This window comes from Phyllobates terribilis, unplaced genomic scaffold (assembly GCF_046119375.1).
Source record: "Phyllobates terribilis strain yellow unplaced genomic scaffold, ASM4611937v1 Scaffold_76__1_contigs__length_6945272, whole genome shotgun sequence".
Taxonomy (NCBI): Eukaryota; Metazoa; Chordata; class Amphibia; order Anura; family Dendrobatidae; genus Phyllobates; species Phyllobates terribilis.
The window spans coordinates 5,412,214-5,431,282 of record NW_027362836.1 but is presented as its reverse complement, the minus strand read 5'-3'; positions in this window follow the sequence as shown (position 1 = coordinate 5,431,282).

The following is a 19,069-nucleotide window of genomic DNA, read 5'->3' as shown; positions in this document are numbered from 1 at the left end:
AGAGCTGGTGGGCGACTGCGGCATTCAAGCAGCGGAGCGGGGGTGCAGGAGGGGGGACCTGATGAAGGGAAGCCCCGAGGGGGGCCCCGATGAAGGGAGGCCCCGAGGGGGGCCCCGATGAAGGGAGGCCTCGAGGGGGGGCCCCGATGAAGGGAGGCCTCGAGGGGGGGCCCCGATGAAGGGAGGCCTCGAGGGGGGCCCTGATGAAGGGAGGCCCCGAGGGGGGCCCCAATGAAGGGAGCCCCTGAGGGGGGCCCTGATAAAGCGCCGGTAATTAAGCACCGCTGGCAGAGCGGGGGGGGGGGGGGCAGGAGGGGGGTCCTGGTGAAGTGCCGGCAATCAAACACCGCCGGAGGTTCTCCCTGTGGAGATGCTTGGGGAGCAGTCCAGGCCCCGACGGCGAGTGGGTTCCTCTGATGGTCTAGGGCCTGTGATGCCATCAGACAAGCCAGTGGCCCTGCACAGTTGGACTGGACACAGGACAAGGGGCAGGTGAGTGAGGCTTGTCGCCAGATTCCCCAATTCCCATATTAACCCCTTAACGCCCAATGACAGACACTGCACGGCATGAGCGGGTGTATGTTAACGCTCCTTGCCGTTCAGTGTCCGTCATGGCTTTAAACTCACTGTGTGTAGACACGCAGTGACAGTTAAGTAGTTAAGTACCGACAGCTGTCTGTGACAGCTGAGTGGCACGAGAAGGGGTGCAGGGATCCATGCTGTTGGTCCCCGCACCCAGATCGCTGAGATCGGTCAGTCAATCTGACTGACTGATCTCGGCATGATCGCCCAGGAGAGGCTGTAATATCAGCACCTCCTGCATGTTCAGTGCCAAAGCTCAGCGCTGCTGGTGGCTGAGCTCCGCCACTAAACAGCCAGGAGCAGTGTCAGCACCGCCCCTGGCTGTTAACCCCCTGAATGCTGCGATTGAGCGTGATCGCAGTGTTCAGGAGGCAGGCAGAGGGACGGCAGCTCCCTCTGCCTTCAGATCGGCGCCCCTGCGATGTAATCGCGGGGCCCAATCGTTGCCATGGTGACCCAGGTCACCAAGCTACAGAAAGCTGCTGAAACCATGTTCACAGCATGGTCTCAGGAGCTTTCACTACAGGTATAATGTACTGCAATGCATTATACCTGTGATCATAGGCGGATTATAATGAGGGCAATTTGGGCTACCTCCCGGGGCTCTGGGGTGCCCGGGACCCCGGGGGGTCTATGGCCAGATTGCCCTCATTATAATATGTGCGGTGTCGCGGCACATACCGGCAGTCATAGGCGGGGGGCCCCTGGATCGCTCCCCCAGCAGCGGCGCATGGCCACTGCTTCTTCTTCGGCCGGGCCAGCACTGCACCTGTTAACTTCCCCGTGTTTTCCCGGCCGCGTCACAGATAGGAGACACGGCCCTGTGTGCGGCCGTGTCTGCTAGTGTGACGTCACGCAGTGCGCGCCCTGCACTGCTACTTACCACCGGAGAGGAGCTGGACGACAGAAGCGGGGGGATGGTGAGTGTGTGTGTGTGAGTGTGCAGATATGTGTTTATGTATATGTGTATGTATATGTCTGTATATGTTTGTGTGACTGCGTGCGGCTTCCCGCTGTCTCTGGGGGGGGCGCCGTGCGGCCTCCCGCTGTGTATAGATGGTGCCGTGCGGCCTCCCACTGTGTATAGATGGCGCCATGTGGCCTCCAGCTGTGTATAGCTGGCGCCGTGCGGCCTCCCGCTGTGTATAGATGGCTATGTGCGGCCTCCCGCTGTATATAGATGGCTACGTGCGGCCTTCTGCTGTGTATAGATGGCACCGTGCGGCTTTCCGCTGTGTATAGATGGCTACGTGTGGCCCCCTGCTGTGTATAGATGGCTACGTGCGGCCTCCTGCTGTGTATAGATGGCTACCTGCGGCCTCCCGCTGTGTATAGATGGCTACCTGCGGCCTCCCGCTGTGTATAGATGGCTTAGTGCGGCCTCCTGCTGTGTATAGATGGTGCCGTGTGGCCTCCCGCTGTGTATAGATGGCACCGTGCGGCCTCTCGCTGTGTATAGATGGCACCGTGCGGCCTCCCGCTGTGTATAGATGACACCGTGCGGCCTCCCGCTGTGTATAGATGGCACAGTCCGGCCTCCTGCTGTGTATAGATGGCACCGTGTGGCCTCCTGAAGTGTATAGGAGGATTGTGGCAGCTCATATTGTGTATAGGGTCTCATACTGTACATAGGGGATGTCAGCATACTTAAATGTGCTCAATATTAAGTCATACAATTAATGTAAAAAAAATATTATAATTAATATATTAATATTGTGCCAAATTAATTTCACGTGAACTATCACATGATCTATCACAGGGGATCATGTGACATGTCACATGATACATCAGGTGTGTGTGTGTGTGTGTGGGGGTGCCACACCTTCTAAACTGCCCAGGGCCCTTGCTACTCTTAATCCACCCCTGCCTGTGATCAAAGAGAAAAAAAGTGAAAGTCCCATAAAGGGACTAAGTAAAAAAGTTTAAAAAAATTGTAAAAAAAAATATTACAAAATAATAATAATAAAAATATTCACTAAGAAATACAAATTTTTATGTAAAAAAAAAAAATAAAAAAGTACACATATTTGGTATTTCCGTATCCGGAACAACCCAACCTATAAAAGTGCCACACTAGTTAACCCCTTCAGTGAATGCCGTAACCCCCCCAAAAAAACGAGGCAAACAATGCTTTATCATCACTGGAAAAAAGCTATCACCGCTGGAAAAAAGTGGAATAAAACGTGATAAAAAAAACAAATATAAATAAAATTGGTACCGTGAAAACGTCATCTTGTCCCGCAAAAAACAAGTCGCCATACAGCCCCATCAGCGGACAAATAAAAAAGTTATAGCTCTCAGAATAAAGCGATGCATAAAGATATATTTTTTCTATAAAAGTTTTTATTGTGTAAAAGCGCCAAAGCATAAAAAAACGCTATGTGGTACCACTGTAATCGCACCGACCTGAAGCATAACGCTGCCTTATCAATTTTACCACACGCAGAACAGCATAAAAAAAAAACAATTCCTGAATTGCCGGTTTTTGTTCATTCTCCCTCCCTGAAAATTGGAATAGAAAGCGATCAAAAAATGTCATGTGCCCGAAAATGGTACAAATAAAAACGTCAGCCCGTCCCGCAAAAAAACAGCCCTTACACGACTGTCCTGGAGGAAGATTCCCTATAATGAGGCGGATGGAGGCATTGTGGACGCTGTCTGACCTGTGATCCGGCGGTGTCCGTCTTTTTAGGTCGTCACAGTTTTGTACAGATGGAGCCCAGAGTAACTCTGCTGCCTCATTATAGTGAATGGATCCCCTGGGAGATGTCACCTGAATCACGTCACTCAGAGATTTAGATGGAAACCCCAAAGCAATTGCTCAGCGTACAGCGCCGGATAAATGTGATCCCAAATGCTGTGTAAAATGTTCCCAATAAAAGCTTCAAATCAATCCACAAAAAAAACCTCACTCAGGTCCGTCATCTGTCAATGAAAATATAGGGGGCTTCCACGTTACTGGTAAAACAAAGGCATCCGAAATTCTAATACCCCCCCCCGCCCTTCTGAGCCCCACAGTGTGCCTAAACCACATATAGCATCCACATGTTTGGCAGGGGTATAATTTCCAAAATGGGGTAATTTGAGGGGGGATTCTGCTCTTCTAGCACTTAGGGGCTCTGCATAAGGAGTCCACAAAGTATTCTAGGAAAATCTGCCCTCCAGGAGGCAAATAGCGCTCCGTCCTTCCTGAGTGTCGCCGTGTGGCTAAGCAGTACTGTACAGCCACATATGAGGTATTGCCACATTCAGCAGAAATTGTGGGACAAATTTTGGTGTCAGTTTTATCCATTATCCCCATTTGAAAATGAGAAATCTGGGGCTAAAACAAATTTTTTGCGGTAAAAATGTAATTATTTTTTCTTCACTGCCCAATGGTATAAAATTCTGTGACACACCTGTGGTGTCAATATGATCACTGCACCCCTAGATGAATTCATTGAGAGGTGTAGTTTGTAAAATGGGATCACTTACGAGGAATTGTGCTGTTATGGCACCTCAGGGGCTCTCCCAGTGGGTGATGGCACCCTCAAACCATAACAGTAAAATCTGCACTATAATATAGTGCTCCTTCCCTTCTGACCTTTGCACCAGGGTCGGCCTGGCCTGGCGGGAAATTGGGAAATTTTCCGGTGGGCCCCGATATGAGAGTGAGAAAATTGGTGGCGGGGGCCCTTTAAAAGTTCGGACTCTTTAATAGCGTGGCTGAAGCAAATGTAGCGTCGCGCGCATGGCACATTCATTGGTGACAGCGGGACTGCAATGACGTGCATGCAGCATACTTACCACGTGAGTCCGTGACACTAAGAGGATGGAAGTTCTTTCAGGGCGGTGACACGCACCGCGCTCTGCTTTCCCGCTGGCTGGCAGACTGTGGTGTGGTGTCAGTTGACACTGACGCCACTCTCTTCTGGCCTCTGATGCGCCGCGGCAGCGCTCTGCAGTGCTCTCTCTCTGCTCCAGGGCCGGCCTCTGATACGCCGGCGCCACCGCAGCCGACGTCTCGCTCTGCTCTCCCTGCTCCCGGGCTTCTTATATGGTACCATCCCGGCTCCTTATCTGCCCTGGCCCCTTGTAGTAACTCCGGCTCCACTCTGGACCGGGTGGTGGCACTGGCATCGGAGCACCGCCCTCTTCTCTCCTGCTCTGACTCTGGGCTTTTTTATACCTGCTCCGGGGCTGGATATGTGGACGGTGACCTGCAGCACTCTACAGTTCAACTCTCCAACCTGGCCTGGCTTGGAATTGGAAACAAGGCTGCAGGCCTACAGCTCTCACTGCTTCAATTTCAAGTCAAGAGCACTGTGCCAAATATTCAATAACGTTTTTATGGGTGAGTGTTCCTAGCATTGGCCAACAATAATATACTGTAATTTATTTTATACATTATGCATTGCACTCTCGGCCTCCTATATGAAATGTAGATCATACTCTTGGCCTCTTTATAACATATACAGTCTATATGTCATATAGGAGGCCAAGAGTGCGGTATACATTTTATATGAGGCCTAAAGTGCGGGCCTACATGATGTACAACACACTCGGACTCCTATATAAAGTCAAATATAGGCTATAGGAGGCAGAGAGTGCAGTATAAGTCATATATGGGGTCACCGCCTATATGATCTATATATCGCACTCTCTGCCTCCTATATGAAATATAGATCACACTCTCGGCCTCTTATAAGACATATATAGTCTATAAAGGGTCTTTAACACATCTGTGTTTCTAGTTCATGTGGTGACAGTTTCCACACGTACCGGAGAAACATACACACGTAGACACATTCAAATGAATGCGTCTGTGCACATTCAAATGAATGTCAGTGTTTCCACGGACCGTGTGTCCGTGGGCAAAACACGCTGACATGTCAGTTTTTTTATACACTGCACTGGCCGAAAAACGTCCCACACACGTGCACACTGATGACACACAGATGACATGCGTGTGTTATCCGTGTGACACATACCGGCGCCTGTGAATCAGCGGTACAGTTCATGCTGTTCCCAGGTGCTTAAGCAGTCACTCATCCTTGTCCCCTGCCGGCGCTGCCATCAGCACTAGCAAGGGACAATGTTGAGAGTAGTAGGTTCACCTCCCGATGTCGCCAAAACCAGTAAATATAAGAAAATAAAAACATATTCACCTGGCTTGAGACGACCACACATGCTGAGGAGAATGACTCCCTGCAGCGAGTGGGCCCCTACGCTGAGCTCACTGAGTGACAGGGCATTGCTCACTGAGCTCAGCACAGGTCGGGGGCCCGCTCACTGCAACAAGACTAGAAGCAATGGGATGAAACTAAATGGGAGGAGACACAGATTAGATATTAGAAAAAACTTTTTGACAGTTAGGGTGATTAATGAGTGGAACAGGCTGCCACGAGAGGTGGTGAGTTCCCCTTCAATGGACGTCTTCAAACAAAGGCTGGACAGACATCTGTCTGAGATGATTTAGTGAATCCTGCTTTGAGCAGGGGGTTGGACCAGATGACCCAGGAGGTCCCTTCCAATTCTACCATTCTATGATTCTATGAAGACTTGGCTAGACGATAGCTACGACTGGGCGGTAAATTTATTAGATTATAGTTTATTTAGAAGGGACCGGAAACAGGGGAAAGGCGGAGGAGTCTGCTTATATGTAAAGTCATGTCTAAAGCCCAGACTAAGGGAAGATATAGGAGAGGGAGAAGAGGGGGTCGAGTACATGTGGGTAGAGATAGAGGGGGCAAAAAATAATAATAAAATATTACTGGGGGTCTGCTATAAGCCACCAAATATAACAGAGGAGAATGAGAATCTGCTATTAGGACAAATAGACAAAGTAGCAAAACATAATGAAGTGATTGTAATGGGGGATTTCAACTACCCAGATATTGACTGGGAAACAGAAACCTGTAGATCTCAGAAAGGAAAAAGGTTCTTGACAAATATTAAGGATAATTATCTCTCCCAACTAGTGCAGGAACCAACGAGAGGGACGGCCATGTTGGACTTAATATTGACTAATAGGCCTGATAGAATAACTGAGGTACAGATAGGGGGGCACCTAGGTAATAGCGACCATAATATTATCGACTTCAAAATGCCCTTCAGTAGGGTTATCAATAAGGGAACAACAAAAACATTAAACTTTAGGAGGGCGAAGTTTGATCAGCTGAAAGAAAGCCTTCAACTTATTGACTGGGACAAAGTTCTTAATCAAAGGAATACGAATAGTAAATGGGAAACCTTCAAAAGAATTCTGAATACTCAGTGCGAGAGATATATACCGTATGGGAATAAAAGGGCCAGAAATAAGAGGAAACCAATATGGTTGAACAAGAACGTAAAAGGGGCGTTAAATAGCAAAAAAGAGGCATTCAAGAGATTAAAACAGGAAAATAGTAAGGAGGCACTAATGTGTTACAAGGAAAAAACGAGAACCTGTAAAAAACAAATAAAAATAGCGAAGGAGGAAACAGAGAGACGTATTGCTAGGGAAAGTAGATCAAATCCCAAACTGTTCTTTACGTATATAAATAGTAAAAGGATTAAATCGGATAATATTGGAAAGATAAAAAGCGAGGAAGGCAAAATCATAGAGAAAGATGAGGATAAAGCTAATCTATTAAATAAATTTTTTTCGACAACTTTCACAAAGGAAAAAGAACTAACAGGAGAAATGAGAAGTGACAAACTTAATCCTCCACTAAGTATGACAAATCTAACCCAAGCTGGGGTACAGAAACGCCTCAGTAACATTAAAATAAACAAATCACCAGAACCTGATGGCATACACCCACGGGTACTAAGGGAACTAAGTAATGTGATAGACAGACCGTTATATCTTATATTTAAGGACTCTGTTGAGACTGGGTCTGTGCCACTTGATTGGCGACAGGCGAATGTAGTGCCAATATTCAAAAAGGGAGCGAAAAGTGACGCCGGAAACTATCGGCCGGTGAGTCTGACGTCCGTTGTGGGCAAAATTTTTGAAAGCTTCATTAAAGAGGCAATTACGGAGCATCTTGATGCTAATAATCTATTAACCCCGAACCAACATGGATTCATGAGGAATCGCTCCTGCCAAACAAACCTGATTGACTTCTACGAGGAGGTTAGCTCTCGAGTAGATCAGGGGGAACCAGTGGATGTCGTGTATCTCGACTTCTCAAAAGCTTTCGATAGCGTGCCACATAATAGGTTGGTATACAAAATGAGAATGATGGGGCTGGGGGAAAATGTCTGCAAGTGGGTAGCTAACTGGCTAAGGGATAGAAGGCAGAGGGTGGTTATAAATGGAATATACTCAGATTGGGTAAGCGTCACTAGTGGGGTACCACAGGGGTCTGTACTAGGCCCAATGTTATTTAATATCTTTATTAACGACATAGTCAACGGGATAAATAGTAAAATATCAATATTTGCAGATGACACAAAGTTATGTAAAACAATTAATACAAAAGAGGACAGTGCAGACCTACAGAGGGATTTGGATAAGCTGGGTAGGTGGAGCATTAAATGGCAAATGAGGTTTAACGAGGAGAAATGTAAGGTCATACATATGGGAAGGAAAAATGGAAGTCACCAGTACTCACTGAATGGGAAATCATTGGGGAATTCAGAGATGGAGAAGGACTTGGGCATCTTGATTGATGGCAAACTAAATTGGAGTGCCCAAAGTCAGGCCGCTGCTGTAAGGGCAAACAGGGTAATGGGATGTATCAGAAGAGGTATAGCTGCAAAGGATGAGAACATTGTTCTTCCACTGTACAAAGCACTGGTCAGACCACACTTGGAATACTGTGCTCAGTTATGGGCCCCAATATATAGAAAGGATATAAATGAGCTTGAAAAGGTACAAAGGAGGGCAACAAAATTAATAAAGGGAATGGAGGGACTGCAATACCCAGAGAGGTTGGCAAAACTAGGACTATTCAGCCTGGAAAAGAGAAGGTTGAGGGGGGACATAATAAATGTGTACAAATATGTTAGGGGACAGTATAGAGACCTTGCCAGGGATTTGTTCAAAAGGAGGGATATTACGGTAACAAGAGGGCATTCACTAAGACTGGAAGAGAAAAGGTTTCAGCACCAGCATAGGAAGGGGTTCTTTACGGTAAGAGCAGTGAGAATATGGAATTCACTGAGTGAGGAGACGGTGATGTCAGATTCACTACACCAGTTCAAGCGGGGACTGGATGCTTTTCTAGATACCAGGCAGATTTCAGCATATACTTAAAAATAAAATAAAATAGTAAGTTGATACAGGGATTTATTCTGACTGCTGGTTTCAGAGTCAGGAGGGAATTTTTCCTCAGGTGAAGATTGGCCAAATCATTTGGGGTTTTTGCCCTCCTCTGGATCAACTGTAGCAATTACAGAACTAACAGGTCGAACTTGATGGACGCAAGTCTTTATTCGGCTTTTACTAACTATGTTTACAAACTATGTTACTATGTTTTGGAAGAATGTTCTCTGGTCAGATGAGACAAAAGTCGGGCTTTTTGGGAAAAACCATCATCATAGAGTGTACAGGAAAAAAAAGAGGCATTCAAAGAAAAGAACATGGTCCCTACAGTCAAACATGGCGGAGGTTCCCTGATGTTTTGGGGTTGCTTTGCTGCCTCTGGCACTGGACTGCTTGACCGTGTGCATGGCATTATGAAGTCTGAAGACTACCAACAAATTTTGCAGCATAATGTAGGGCCCAGTGTGAGAAAGCTGGGTCGCCCTTAGAGGTCATGGGTCTTCCAGCAGGACAGTGACCCAAAACACACTTCCAAAAGCACTATAAAATGGTTTTAGAGAAAGCACTGGAGACTTCTAAGGTGGCCAGCAATGAGTCCAGACCTGAATCCCATAGAACACCTGTGGAGAGATCACAAAATGGCAGTTTGGAGAAGGAACCCTTCAAATATCAGGGACCTGGAGCAGTTTGCCAAAGAAGAATGGTCTACAATTCCAGCAGAGCATTGTAAGAAACTCATTGATGGTTACCGGAAGCGGTTGTTCGCAGTTATTTTGGCTAAAGGTTGTGCAACCAAGTATTAGGCTGAGGGTGCCAATACTTTTGTCTGGCCCATTTTTGGAGTTTTGTGTGAAATGATCAAGGTTTTGATTTTTGCTTCATTCTCTTTTGTATTTTTTCCTTGCAAGCAAATTAAATGAAGATAATAATACCAAAGAATTTGTGATTGCAATCATTTTCAGGAAGAAACTAAGTATTATCTGATAGAATTGCAGGGGTGCCAATACTTTTGGCCACCACTGTAATAAGTGAGCTGTCATTTATTCATAAGACGTTCTATTCTTCAGAGCTGAGACTGTAAAATAAAAAGTGAAGAATAAAATATCTGATGACTGTTCTTTCACTGTGAGTAAGAAACAGATAATAAAATTAAAGGAAAAATAACTGAGGGGAGAACCCTGCAGGTTTATTGTCCTTCTATAGCTGTATGGTGGCAGGATGGTGACACTGCTGGAGTCCTGGTGAGGATCTGCATGATATTCATTTCTGTTGACTTTTTATTGCCAACATATTCTGCAGTGATGTACATATAGTCCCTGCCCACAATGCGGTACACATGAGGGACAATTTCATATTAAGCCAAGTAACCTATGATGTCAAGGTCTCATATTTACAAGGTGCTTATTGGCAATCTGAGCCGGCGAATGGCTCTGTGTCCGTATATTCGCTATATACTGCCCGCAATATCTTGTAGAAAGCTCACAGTGACTAAAATGTATAAATAGTTCTCTTTGGAGAATTTAATTAGATCCATTCATACCTTACCTTATAATGAGGACTTAAAGGGCTTTTATAACTAGGTAAAACAAGCTTAACGGGACTGTCCAGGACTTATATATTAATGACCGATTTTAGGATAAGTCATCAACAGGGAGGGACTGGGCTGGCGGGGTACCCTTCTGCAGAGGAGAGGGGGAGAAGAGAATGAAAAAATAAAAAAACCTGCGGTTTTAAGGGGCACGGGCCCTTTAAAAGCGCAGGCACAGTTTATGCAGGGACGCGCGCACGCGGCGTTCATTACCTGAACCGCCGTGACACACGTCCCAGTGAAGCAGCTAAAGCTGCGCGTCTCCCTTCCCCGGCCGGCGTATGACGTCATCGTCATGCGCCTGCAGTGAAGGAGGCGCGCAACTCAGCCGCCGGAGAAGGAGGACACCGCACGGGAGAGCAGGAAGGTAAGAGGTGTCTGTGTGTGTGTCTGTGTATATATGAGTGGATGCAGAATGGGATGGGCCCCTGGCTGGACACACAAGGGGGCGCCCGGCTAGACACACAAGGGGGGACCCTGGCTGGACACACAAGGGGGGGACCGGATGGACACACAAGGGGGGCCTTGCTGGACACACAAGGGGGAGCCCTGGCTGGACACACAAGGGGGAACCCTGGCTGGACACACAAGGGGGAGCCCTGGCTGGACACACAAGGAGAAGCCCTGGCTGGACACACAAGGGGGAGCCCTGACTGGACACACAAGGGGGAGCCCTGGCTGGACACACAAGGGGGGAGCTGGATGGACACACAAGGGGGAACCCTGGCTGGACCCACAAGGGGGAGCCCTGGCTGGACACACAAGGGGAAGCCCTGACTGGACACACAAGAGGGAACCCTGGCTGGACACACAAGGGGGAACCCTGGCTGGACACACAAGGGGGAACACTGGCTGGACACACAAGGGTGAGAGCCTGGCTGGACACACAAGGGGGAACCCTGGCTGGACACACAAGGGGGGGAGCCTGGCTGGACACATAAGGGCGGGAGCCTGGCTGGACACATGGGAAAGGGTGGGCAGGATGGCTATATGGTGGGGCAGGCTGGACACATGGAGGCCAGGATGGATATGTGAGGGGGATGGATATATGGGGGGCTGGATATATGGGGGGCGGGGCAGGCTGGACACATGATGGCCAGGATGGATATGTGGGGGGCAGGCTGGACACATGGGGGGCTAGGATAGGTATGTGGGGGGGCAGGCTCGATACACGTGGGCTAGGATAAATATATGGAGGGGCCACGCTGGACATATGGGGGCCAGTATGGATATATGGGGGGGTGTCAGGATGGATATATGCAGGGGGGAAGGGCAGGATGGATATATGAGGGGGCAGGCTGGACACATGGAGGCCAGGATGGATATATGGGGGGCAGGCTGGAAACATGGAGGCCAGGATGGATATATTGGGGGGGGGCAGGCTGGACACATGGAGGCCAGGAAGGATATGTAGGGGGGGCATGCTGGACACATGGAGGCCAGGATGGATATATGGGGGGGCAGGCTTGACACATGGGGCTTTAGGACAGATATATGGGAGGGGGCAGGCTGGACACATGGAGGCCAGGACAGTTATATGGGGGGGCAGGCTGGAAACATGGAGGCCAGGATGGATATGTGGGGGGGCAGGCTGGACACATGGAGGCCAGGATGGATATATGGGGGGAACAGGAGGGCCACATGGGGGACTAGGATGGGTATATGGGAGGGGGCAGGCTCGATACACGTGGGCTAGGATAAATATATGGAGGGGTCACACTGGACATATGGGGGCCAGAAGGGATATATGGGGGGTGTCAGGATGGATATATGCAGGGAAGGGGGGGCCAGGATGGATATATGGGGGTGCCAGGCTGAACAAGGGACTTAATTACTGTTTGGTGCCAGATTGAGGAACATACTTTATTAGTTTATGGTGGCCAGTGAGGAACATTATTATTTTAGAGTCCAATTAGAGACATTATTACTTCTGTAATATAATTAACTTTTTAGGAAATTGTTTTCCATGGGATAGGACAAAAGCGGGCTCCTGTTACTGTGCAGGGCGGCACTATATCGCTTTTTTTCTTCAACTGGTGTAGTGTAGAAGTCGGGGGGTGGAGTGGGAATATTCCCTAGAAGAGATCAGTTATTGATAACTGTGTGTTATTTTCTGCAGAGATGATTCCTGGCTGGAAGAAGTGATGGCCGTCTGTGCCAGATGAAGAAGAAAAGCGAAGATGAAGGACTTCACCTAGAGACGTCACTGGTGAGTCAGTGTATTACATGTGACTCGCCCCCTGGGCCGTGGGGCACTCGGATCCGTGCAATAGGGAGACGATGGGGGTAGTAGTGGCGACCCGGTTCTGTGGCTCAGGGTGGTCAGGCCAATGGTAGTCTGCTATGTTCTGCTGATAATGTCCGACTACGCCACCCGTGGATTGCGGTTATTAGGAACCGCCGCTGCATGCAGACCGCTGGGGCTGATGAGGTGTGCAGCTAGGGTAGTGTGACTCTCCACGGGAAGAGTGCGGCCCCAGGGCAGTATAATGGATGTTGGGAGTGATGGTAGTGGGAGTCCCAGTGCTGATTGTGCTGGAGGAGCAAGGAGCACACAGACAACAGGTTGCAGTCCAGGGTCTTTACTAAACAGGTAAACTGACCCACAAACAGTCCCGGCTAGGAGGGGACCTGGATGTCTGAGAGCAACGGGGAAATTGGCCCTGGTCAGGGTGAGGGTGTAGGCCTACCGTGCTTTCTGCACTCCTTCTGGCTATCTCCTCCTGATAGGGTAACAGCCCACGTTTCCGAGCTTTCCGTGTTTTCTCGCCTGTATGGCCTGCGACGTGGGTTCCTTTCTGCTCCCAGCCTTGTATGGCTTTACTGGTCCCTTCTGTTGTGGCAGGGCCTCCAGGCTTCTTAGGCCAAGGAATATACAGTCCCTTGCGGACTGGTTCTCTGCTGGGGGATGTGGAATCCTTCCAGCCTCAGACACCAAAGTCTGGTAGATTAAGTCTGTTATCTGCCAAGACAGGCTTGCTTCGCCTCTTGTCTCTGGCTTGTGGCTCTCCTCCTGCCACACTTCCTCTTAGGTGCAGTGCAACTGTCTGTCCCTGCTCTGCTGAGACACGTCTCAGTCCTGACACAGGTCATCTGGGTTCTCTCTAACCCTGCCCCCAGCACCAGCTTTTATAGGGGCAGCCTGCTCCCCCTACTGGCCTGAGACAGGAGGCATTGCATGCTAATGTTCCCCTGACTAGAGAACCTCCCCCCTGCTCTCAGACACAGCTTTAATTACACTTGTGGCATCCAGGCCAGGGTGACACATTCCCCCCTAGTGAAATTTAGTACTCCGGGACTAAACAGTAAACAAAGACAATATGCATAACAATAAAACATTAATAGACAGACGACGCACAAATTGAGTTCTTAAGGTCACAGTGTGGCCTGTGACCGGGTGTCCATATCACCAGCACAACGGGGAGCCTTAACCAGGTGGGGGTCTGTCCTACCCCAAGTCCTTCACAGTCTTAGTTCATTCCTGGGTTAGGCTCTGAACGCAGTCCATACAAGGTCCCGGTTATAAAAAGTCCATAACCTGTGAGTCCTTACGGTAGCTGCAAGAAACTGAAACAGAGTATTACCAAACATGCATGTAACTTTGCAAACAATTCAACATTTGGCAACAGGGTTATTTACAATTTTAGTACACTCTATATTCTCCAGCGAGCGGGTATCTGTCCCTTTGTGCTCCTGGTTGACCTACGTAGCCCACTGTCTGGTGGTGGACTGACTTGGCTTTCCCCACTAGCGTTAGGGGTGCAGCTACCAGCTGGGTGTACAGGTAGGGCAGGCAGCTGTCTGCGGGTCTTTTGGCTTACCGCAGGCATGGCAGGCTCACTGTCAGCAGAGGGTTGACTCTCCTGGGCTGCTGGTACAGGCTCTTCTGCCTCTGGAACTGCTTGCTCCTCTTCACCTTCCGGCTCTGGTGTTGGTTGTTGCTGTGCCGGTTGCAGGAAATGCAGGACAGGTACCACTATGGCATCATTTATGCGAGTCCAGGACTGAGGGAACTCTCCGAGAACGGTGCTGATCATTTCTTCTTTGTCCTCTGCGGGTTCAAGGTCACTCTGATCCTCTTCTGCACTACGGAGTTGCTCAGGGCACCTTTTGAGATGGTCTCTGGAGACGACACTAGTGGTTTCTCCTCCGTCCTTGGTGATTACGCACACCTTTGGGTTGTCGTGGTCAGACTGCAGTACGGTGTAGGGTTCCCTTTCCCACTGGTCGTCCAACTTATGTAGCCTTCTTTTTCGCTTTAGGACTTGCTCACCAGGTTCTAGGGGACTAGCAGGGGCGTGTTGATTGAAGAGTCTTTCTTGCTTCTCTCTCACCTGGGCCAGGCTCTTCTCCACACTCTCCTGTACCTTCTTGTACTGCAGTTGCCTTTCCGTATCCCAGTCCGCATCCGGGGAGGTGTCCTCAGGTATTAGGACTCCCATCTCCAGGTCTACGGGCAGCTTTCCTGGTCTAGCTCGCATCAGGTAAGCCGGGGTGCAGTTTGTAGCATTCACCGGGATATTGTTGTATAGGTCTATCAGGTCCGGCAGTTTTTCTGGCCACAGGCTGCGTTCCTCCAGGGGCAACGTCTTCAGGAGATCAATGACTATATTGTTCATCTTCTCACACATCCCGTTGGTTTGGGGGTGGTAAGGCGTTGTACGAATCTTCTTACAGCCATAGAGGTTGCAGAACTCCTGGAAGATTTCAGCCTCGAACGCTGGACCCTGGTCTGTCAGGACCTGTTCCGGATACCCGTGTGGACGGCAGAAATATTGCTGGAAGGCTCTGGCCGCTGTTTGGGCTGTCAAGTCCTTTACCGGGACCACCACTAGAAAACGGGAATAGTGGTCCACGATTGTCAGGGCATAGATGTATCCTGACCGGCTGGGAGCCAATTTGACGTGGTCCAGAGCTACCAGCTCAAGAGGCTGCGTGGTGACGATGGGCCTCAAGGGTGTCTTCTGGCTGGCACGGTCCTTCCTCCTTAGGTGACAAGGGCCACAGTCTCTGCACCATTTTCCTACAGCTCCTCTCATGCCGACCCAAAAGAATCTTCCTCTTAGTAGGAACTCCAGTTTCTTCCAACCGAAGTGTCCCGCTCTGTCATGGTAAGCCCCCAGGACCATAGCTGCATCCCTCCTTGGGACCACGACTTGCCAGGTCAGCTCGTGCGTCCGGTGGTTGACAATCCTTCTGCACAACTTGCCTTCGTAGAGGAACAGCTTGCTCTTCTCCTTCCATAGCTGCTTGGCTTCCTCTGGGGCATCTGGATCTAAGCGGGCGTCTTCCCGGGTCAGCAGATCTTTCACCAGGCGGACTGCAGGGTCACTATCTTGGGTCTCGGCCCAGCTGTGGTGAGGTAGGGGATTCATCATCACAGTTGTTAGATCCTCCTCCTTCACGCGGTGAGAGTGTTGAGCGGCTCCATACCGGTGAAACGCGGGGAGTTCTACCTCCTCCAGCTCTTCTGGGTCTTCGTCACCTTCAGGTAAGTGAGGCATCCTTGATAGGGCGTCCGCGTTGGCGTTGGTTTTGCCTGCCCGGTACTTGATCACGAAGTCATAGTTGGAGAGACGGGCCATCCACCGCTGTTCCAGGGCACCCAGTCTTGCATTGTCCAGGTGTGTCAACGGGTTGTTGTCCGTGTACACGGTGAACTTTGCGGAGGCCAGGTAATGCTTGAAGCGTTCCGTCACGGCCCACACCACCGCCAAGAATTCTAGCTTGAAGGAGCTGTAATTCTCCGGGTTCCTTTCGGTGGGCCTCAGCTTCCGGCTGGCGTATGCGATCACCCGTTCTCTGCCCTGTTGGTTTTGGGACAATACGGCTCCCAGTCCCACATTACTGGCATCTGTGTGGAGAATGAAAGGCTGGCCATAATCAGGGTAGGCCAGGATCTCATCCCCTGTGAGGGCCATCTTTAGCTGGCGGAAGGACTCCTCTTCCGGTTTATCCCACTTGAAGGGCGGCTTTTGGCTCCTGGACTTAGACTGTCCGATCAGGAGGTCCTGCATAGGAGCTGCCATCTTGGTGAACCCGGGGATGAATCTTCGGTAGTAGCCTACCAACCCGAGAAACTGTCTCACCTCTTTGATGTTCGAGGGGCTTGGCCAGCTCTTGATTGCCGTGACCTTGTCAGGGTCGGGGGCCACTCCTTCCGCGCTTACCACGTGCCCTAGGTACTGGACCTTTGGTTTCAGCAGGTGACACTTCGATGGTTTCACCTTCAGGCCATAGCCTGCCAGGGCTTCGAACACCTCGGCCAGGTGCTTCAGATGGTCCTCGTAGGTCTTCGAATAGACGATCACGTCGTCCAGGTAAAGGAGGACCATCTCGAAGTTTCAATGCCCTAGACAGCATTCCATCAGCCGCTGGAAGGTCCCTGGTGCGTTGCAGAGCCCGAAAGGCATGCAGTTGAATTCGCTCAGTCCCATCGGGGTGGTGAAGGCGGTCTTCTCCTTGTCAGCCTCTGCCACAGAAACCTGCCAGTACCCGCTAGTAAGGTCCAAAGTAGAAAAGAAGTTAGCTGATTTTAGTGCGGCTAAAGACTCCTCTATTCTAGGCAGCGGATATGCGTCTTTGTGAGTGATACGGTTGATTTGTCTATAGTCGACGCACATTCTCATGGTGCCGTCTTTCTTTTTGACCAGAACCAAGGGGGCTGCCCAGGGGCTACAGCTGTCTCTAATAACCCCAGCTTCTTTCATCTCTCTTAGCATGCCCCTTGCGTTCTGATAATGTGCAGGGGGTACAGGTCTGTGCCTCTCTTTTATCGGTGGGTGGCTCCCTGTGGGGATGTGGTGTTCTATCCCCTTTACTCTGCCGAAGTCTAGCGGGTGCTTACTAAAGACTCTCTCGTACTCCTGTACCACCCAGTAGACTCCTTGTTTTTGGTGCAGGGGAGTGGAGTCAGCACCCACGTGGAGTTTCTGGCACCAGTCCTCCTTTTGTTTCTGGGAGCCATTACTCTCCGCCTGTGGAGATGGAGGCAAAGGTTCCACGGCCCTGATAGCTTTGTGTTCGACCACAAACAGCTTGGCAAGTGTAGCGTACCTGGGTAAGTGTACCTCCCTCTCCCCAATGTTGAGGATGCGGACGGGCACCCTCCCATGACGGACATCAACCACCCCCCGGGCTGTCAAAATGGTGGGCCTGCTGTCTGAGTACACGGGTTCTACCATGTCTTGGTAGTCTCTACCTCTCAACCCGATTGCAGTCCGACACCAGATCATCATTTCACTTTTGGGAGGCATGGGAATGGGGAATGGGTCACTCAGTCTTACGCTACCGATCTCACCACCAGACAGTTCTACCTGCTGCCGTCTCATCAGGGCCTTTATCTCCTTGTTGAGGATTCTCTGTTGGCTGGAACTAGCATTCACCGCCACCTGTTGTAAGATTACAATTACCTCTGAAAGACAATTTTCAATCACGTTAGTACCCACAGTTATTTTAGGGTGACTTTCATGACGGTCAATGTCCACAATAATCACTCCCTGTGCCGGTAGTTCAACTTTACCAATCTTAATGGTCATCTCCTTGAACCCCATCTGCGGCACGGGTAAGCCATTACTGGCGATGATGCTCAAGTTACCGTCTGGATACCGTGTGATATCAGCATCAGTCCAATACTGCTTAAAAAGTATATAAGGGATAGTGGTTACTTGTGACCCAGTATCCAGCAAGGCGCTCATGGGGATACCGTCCAGCACCACGGGTAAAACCGGGCGCCCCCCAACGTACTTATTACGCCAATTGTAAGGGCCTGGTGATCTTATGCCTGGGGGTTGGCCCTCTGCCCCAGGTTGGACCCGTTTAAATTACAGTACCTGGAAATGTGTCCGGGCTGGTTGCATCGACGGCAAATGGGCTGTCCATCCTCTGCGTAGCGGTCTGTGGGCCTCCCTCGGAACGACGGGATCCTCCTCTGTCGACGCCATGGGACATTCTCCGGACTTGAAGCCAGCTCGATGGGTCTTGACGGGTCCACTTGCAACGCCTGAACGGTCCTGGTCAACGCCGCGACGCTCCTGGTCAGCTCCTGGACTTGGTGGTGCAGATCTTTCGAGGGGGCTTGGTTCAGGGCCTGTGCATCAGCCTCCACGGAGTCCATAGAGGAGGGCGCCGCCTCCTGGTGGTAAGTGATAGCAGGGCGCCGGGGGTTTATAGCGCTACTGGTTGCAGATTCACGGAGCACCCTTATGGCCCTGTCCTTAAATTGGGTAAAGGTCAGGTCGGGGTTCTGAAAGAACATGAGGCGCAGTTGGGCCCTGTGGGCGCTAGACAGCAGACCTTCTATGAATTGTTCTGTTAGCAGCTTATCCGTTTCCTGCACACTGCCAGGGTCAGTTTGTTGAATAGCCCTCAAGGCTTCCTGCAGATTTAGGGCATAGTCTCTGATGCTGTCCTGTGCCCGCTGCTTACATCCATAGAACCTCATTTTAATCTCAGCGGAGGTACGTGTGTCAAAGGTACCCCGCAGCCGGGCCAGAATACCCTTCACAGTCCTTTTCTCCTCAGTGGGCCATGATTTTACCTCCCGCTGGGCTGCGCCAGTTAACTGCCCTGTTAATATGCTGACCTTCTGTTCCTCTGTCAGGGGGTAAACGTGGAACAAACTGTATAGCCTTTCCTTGAAGTCAGTTAGGGCATGGGGCTCCCCT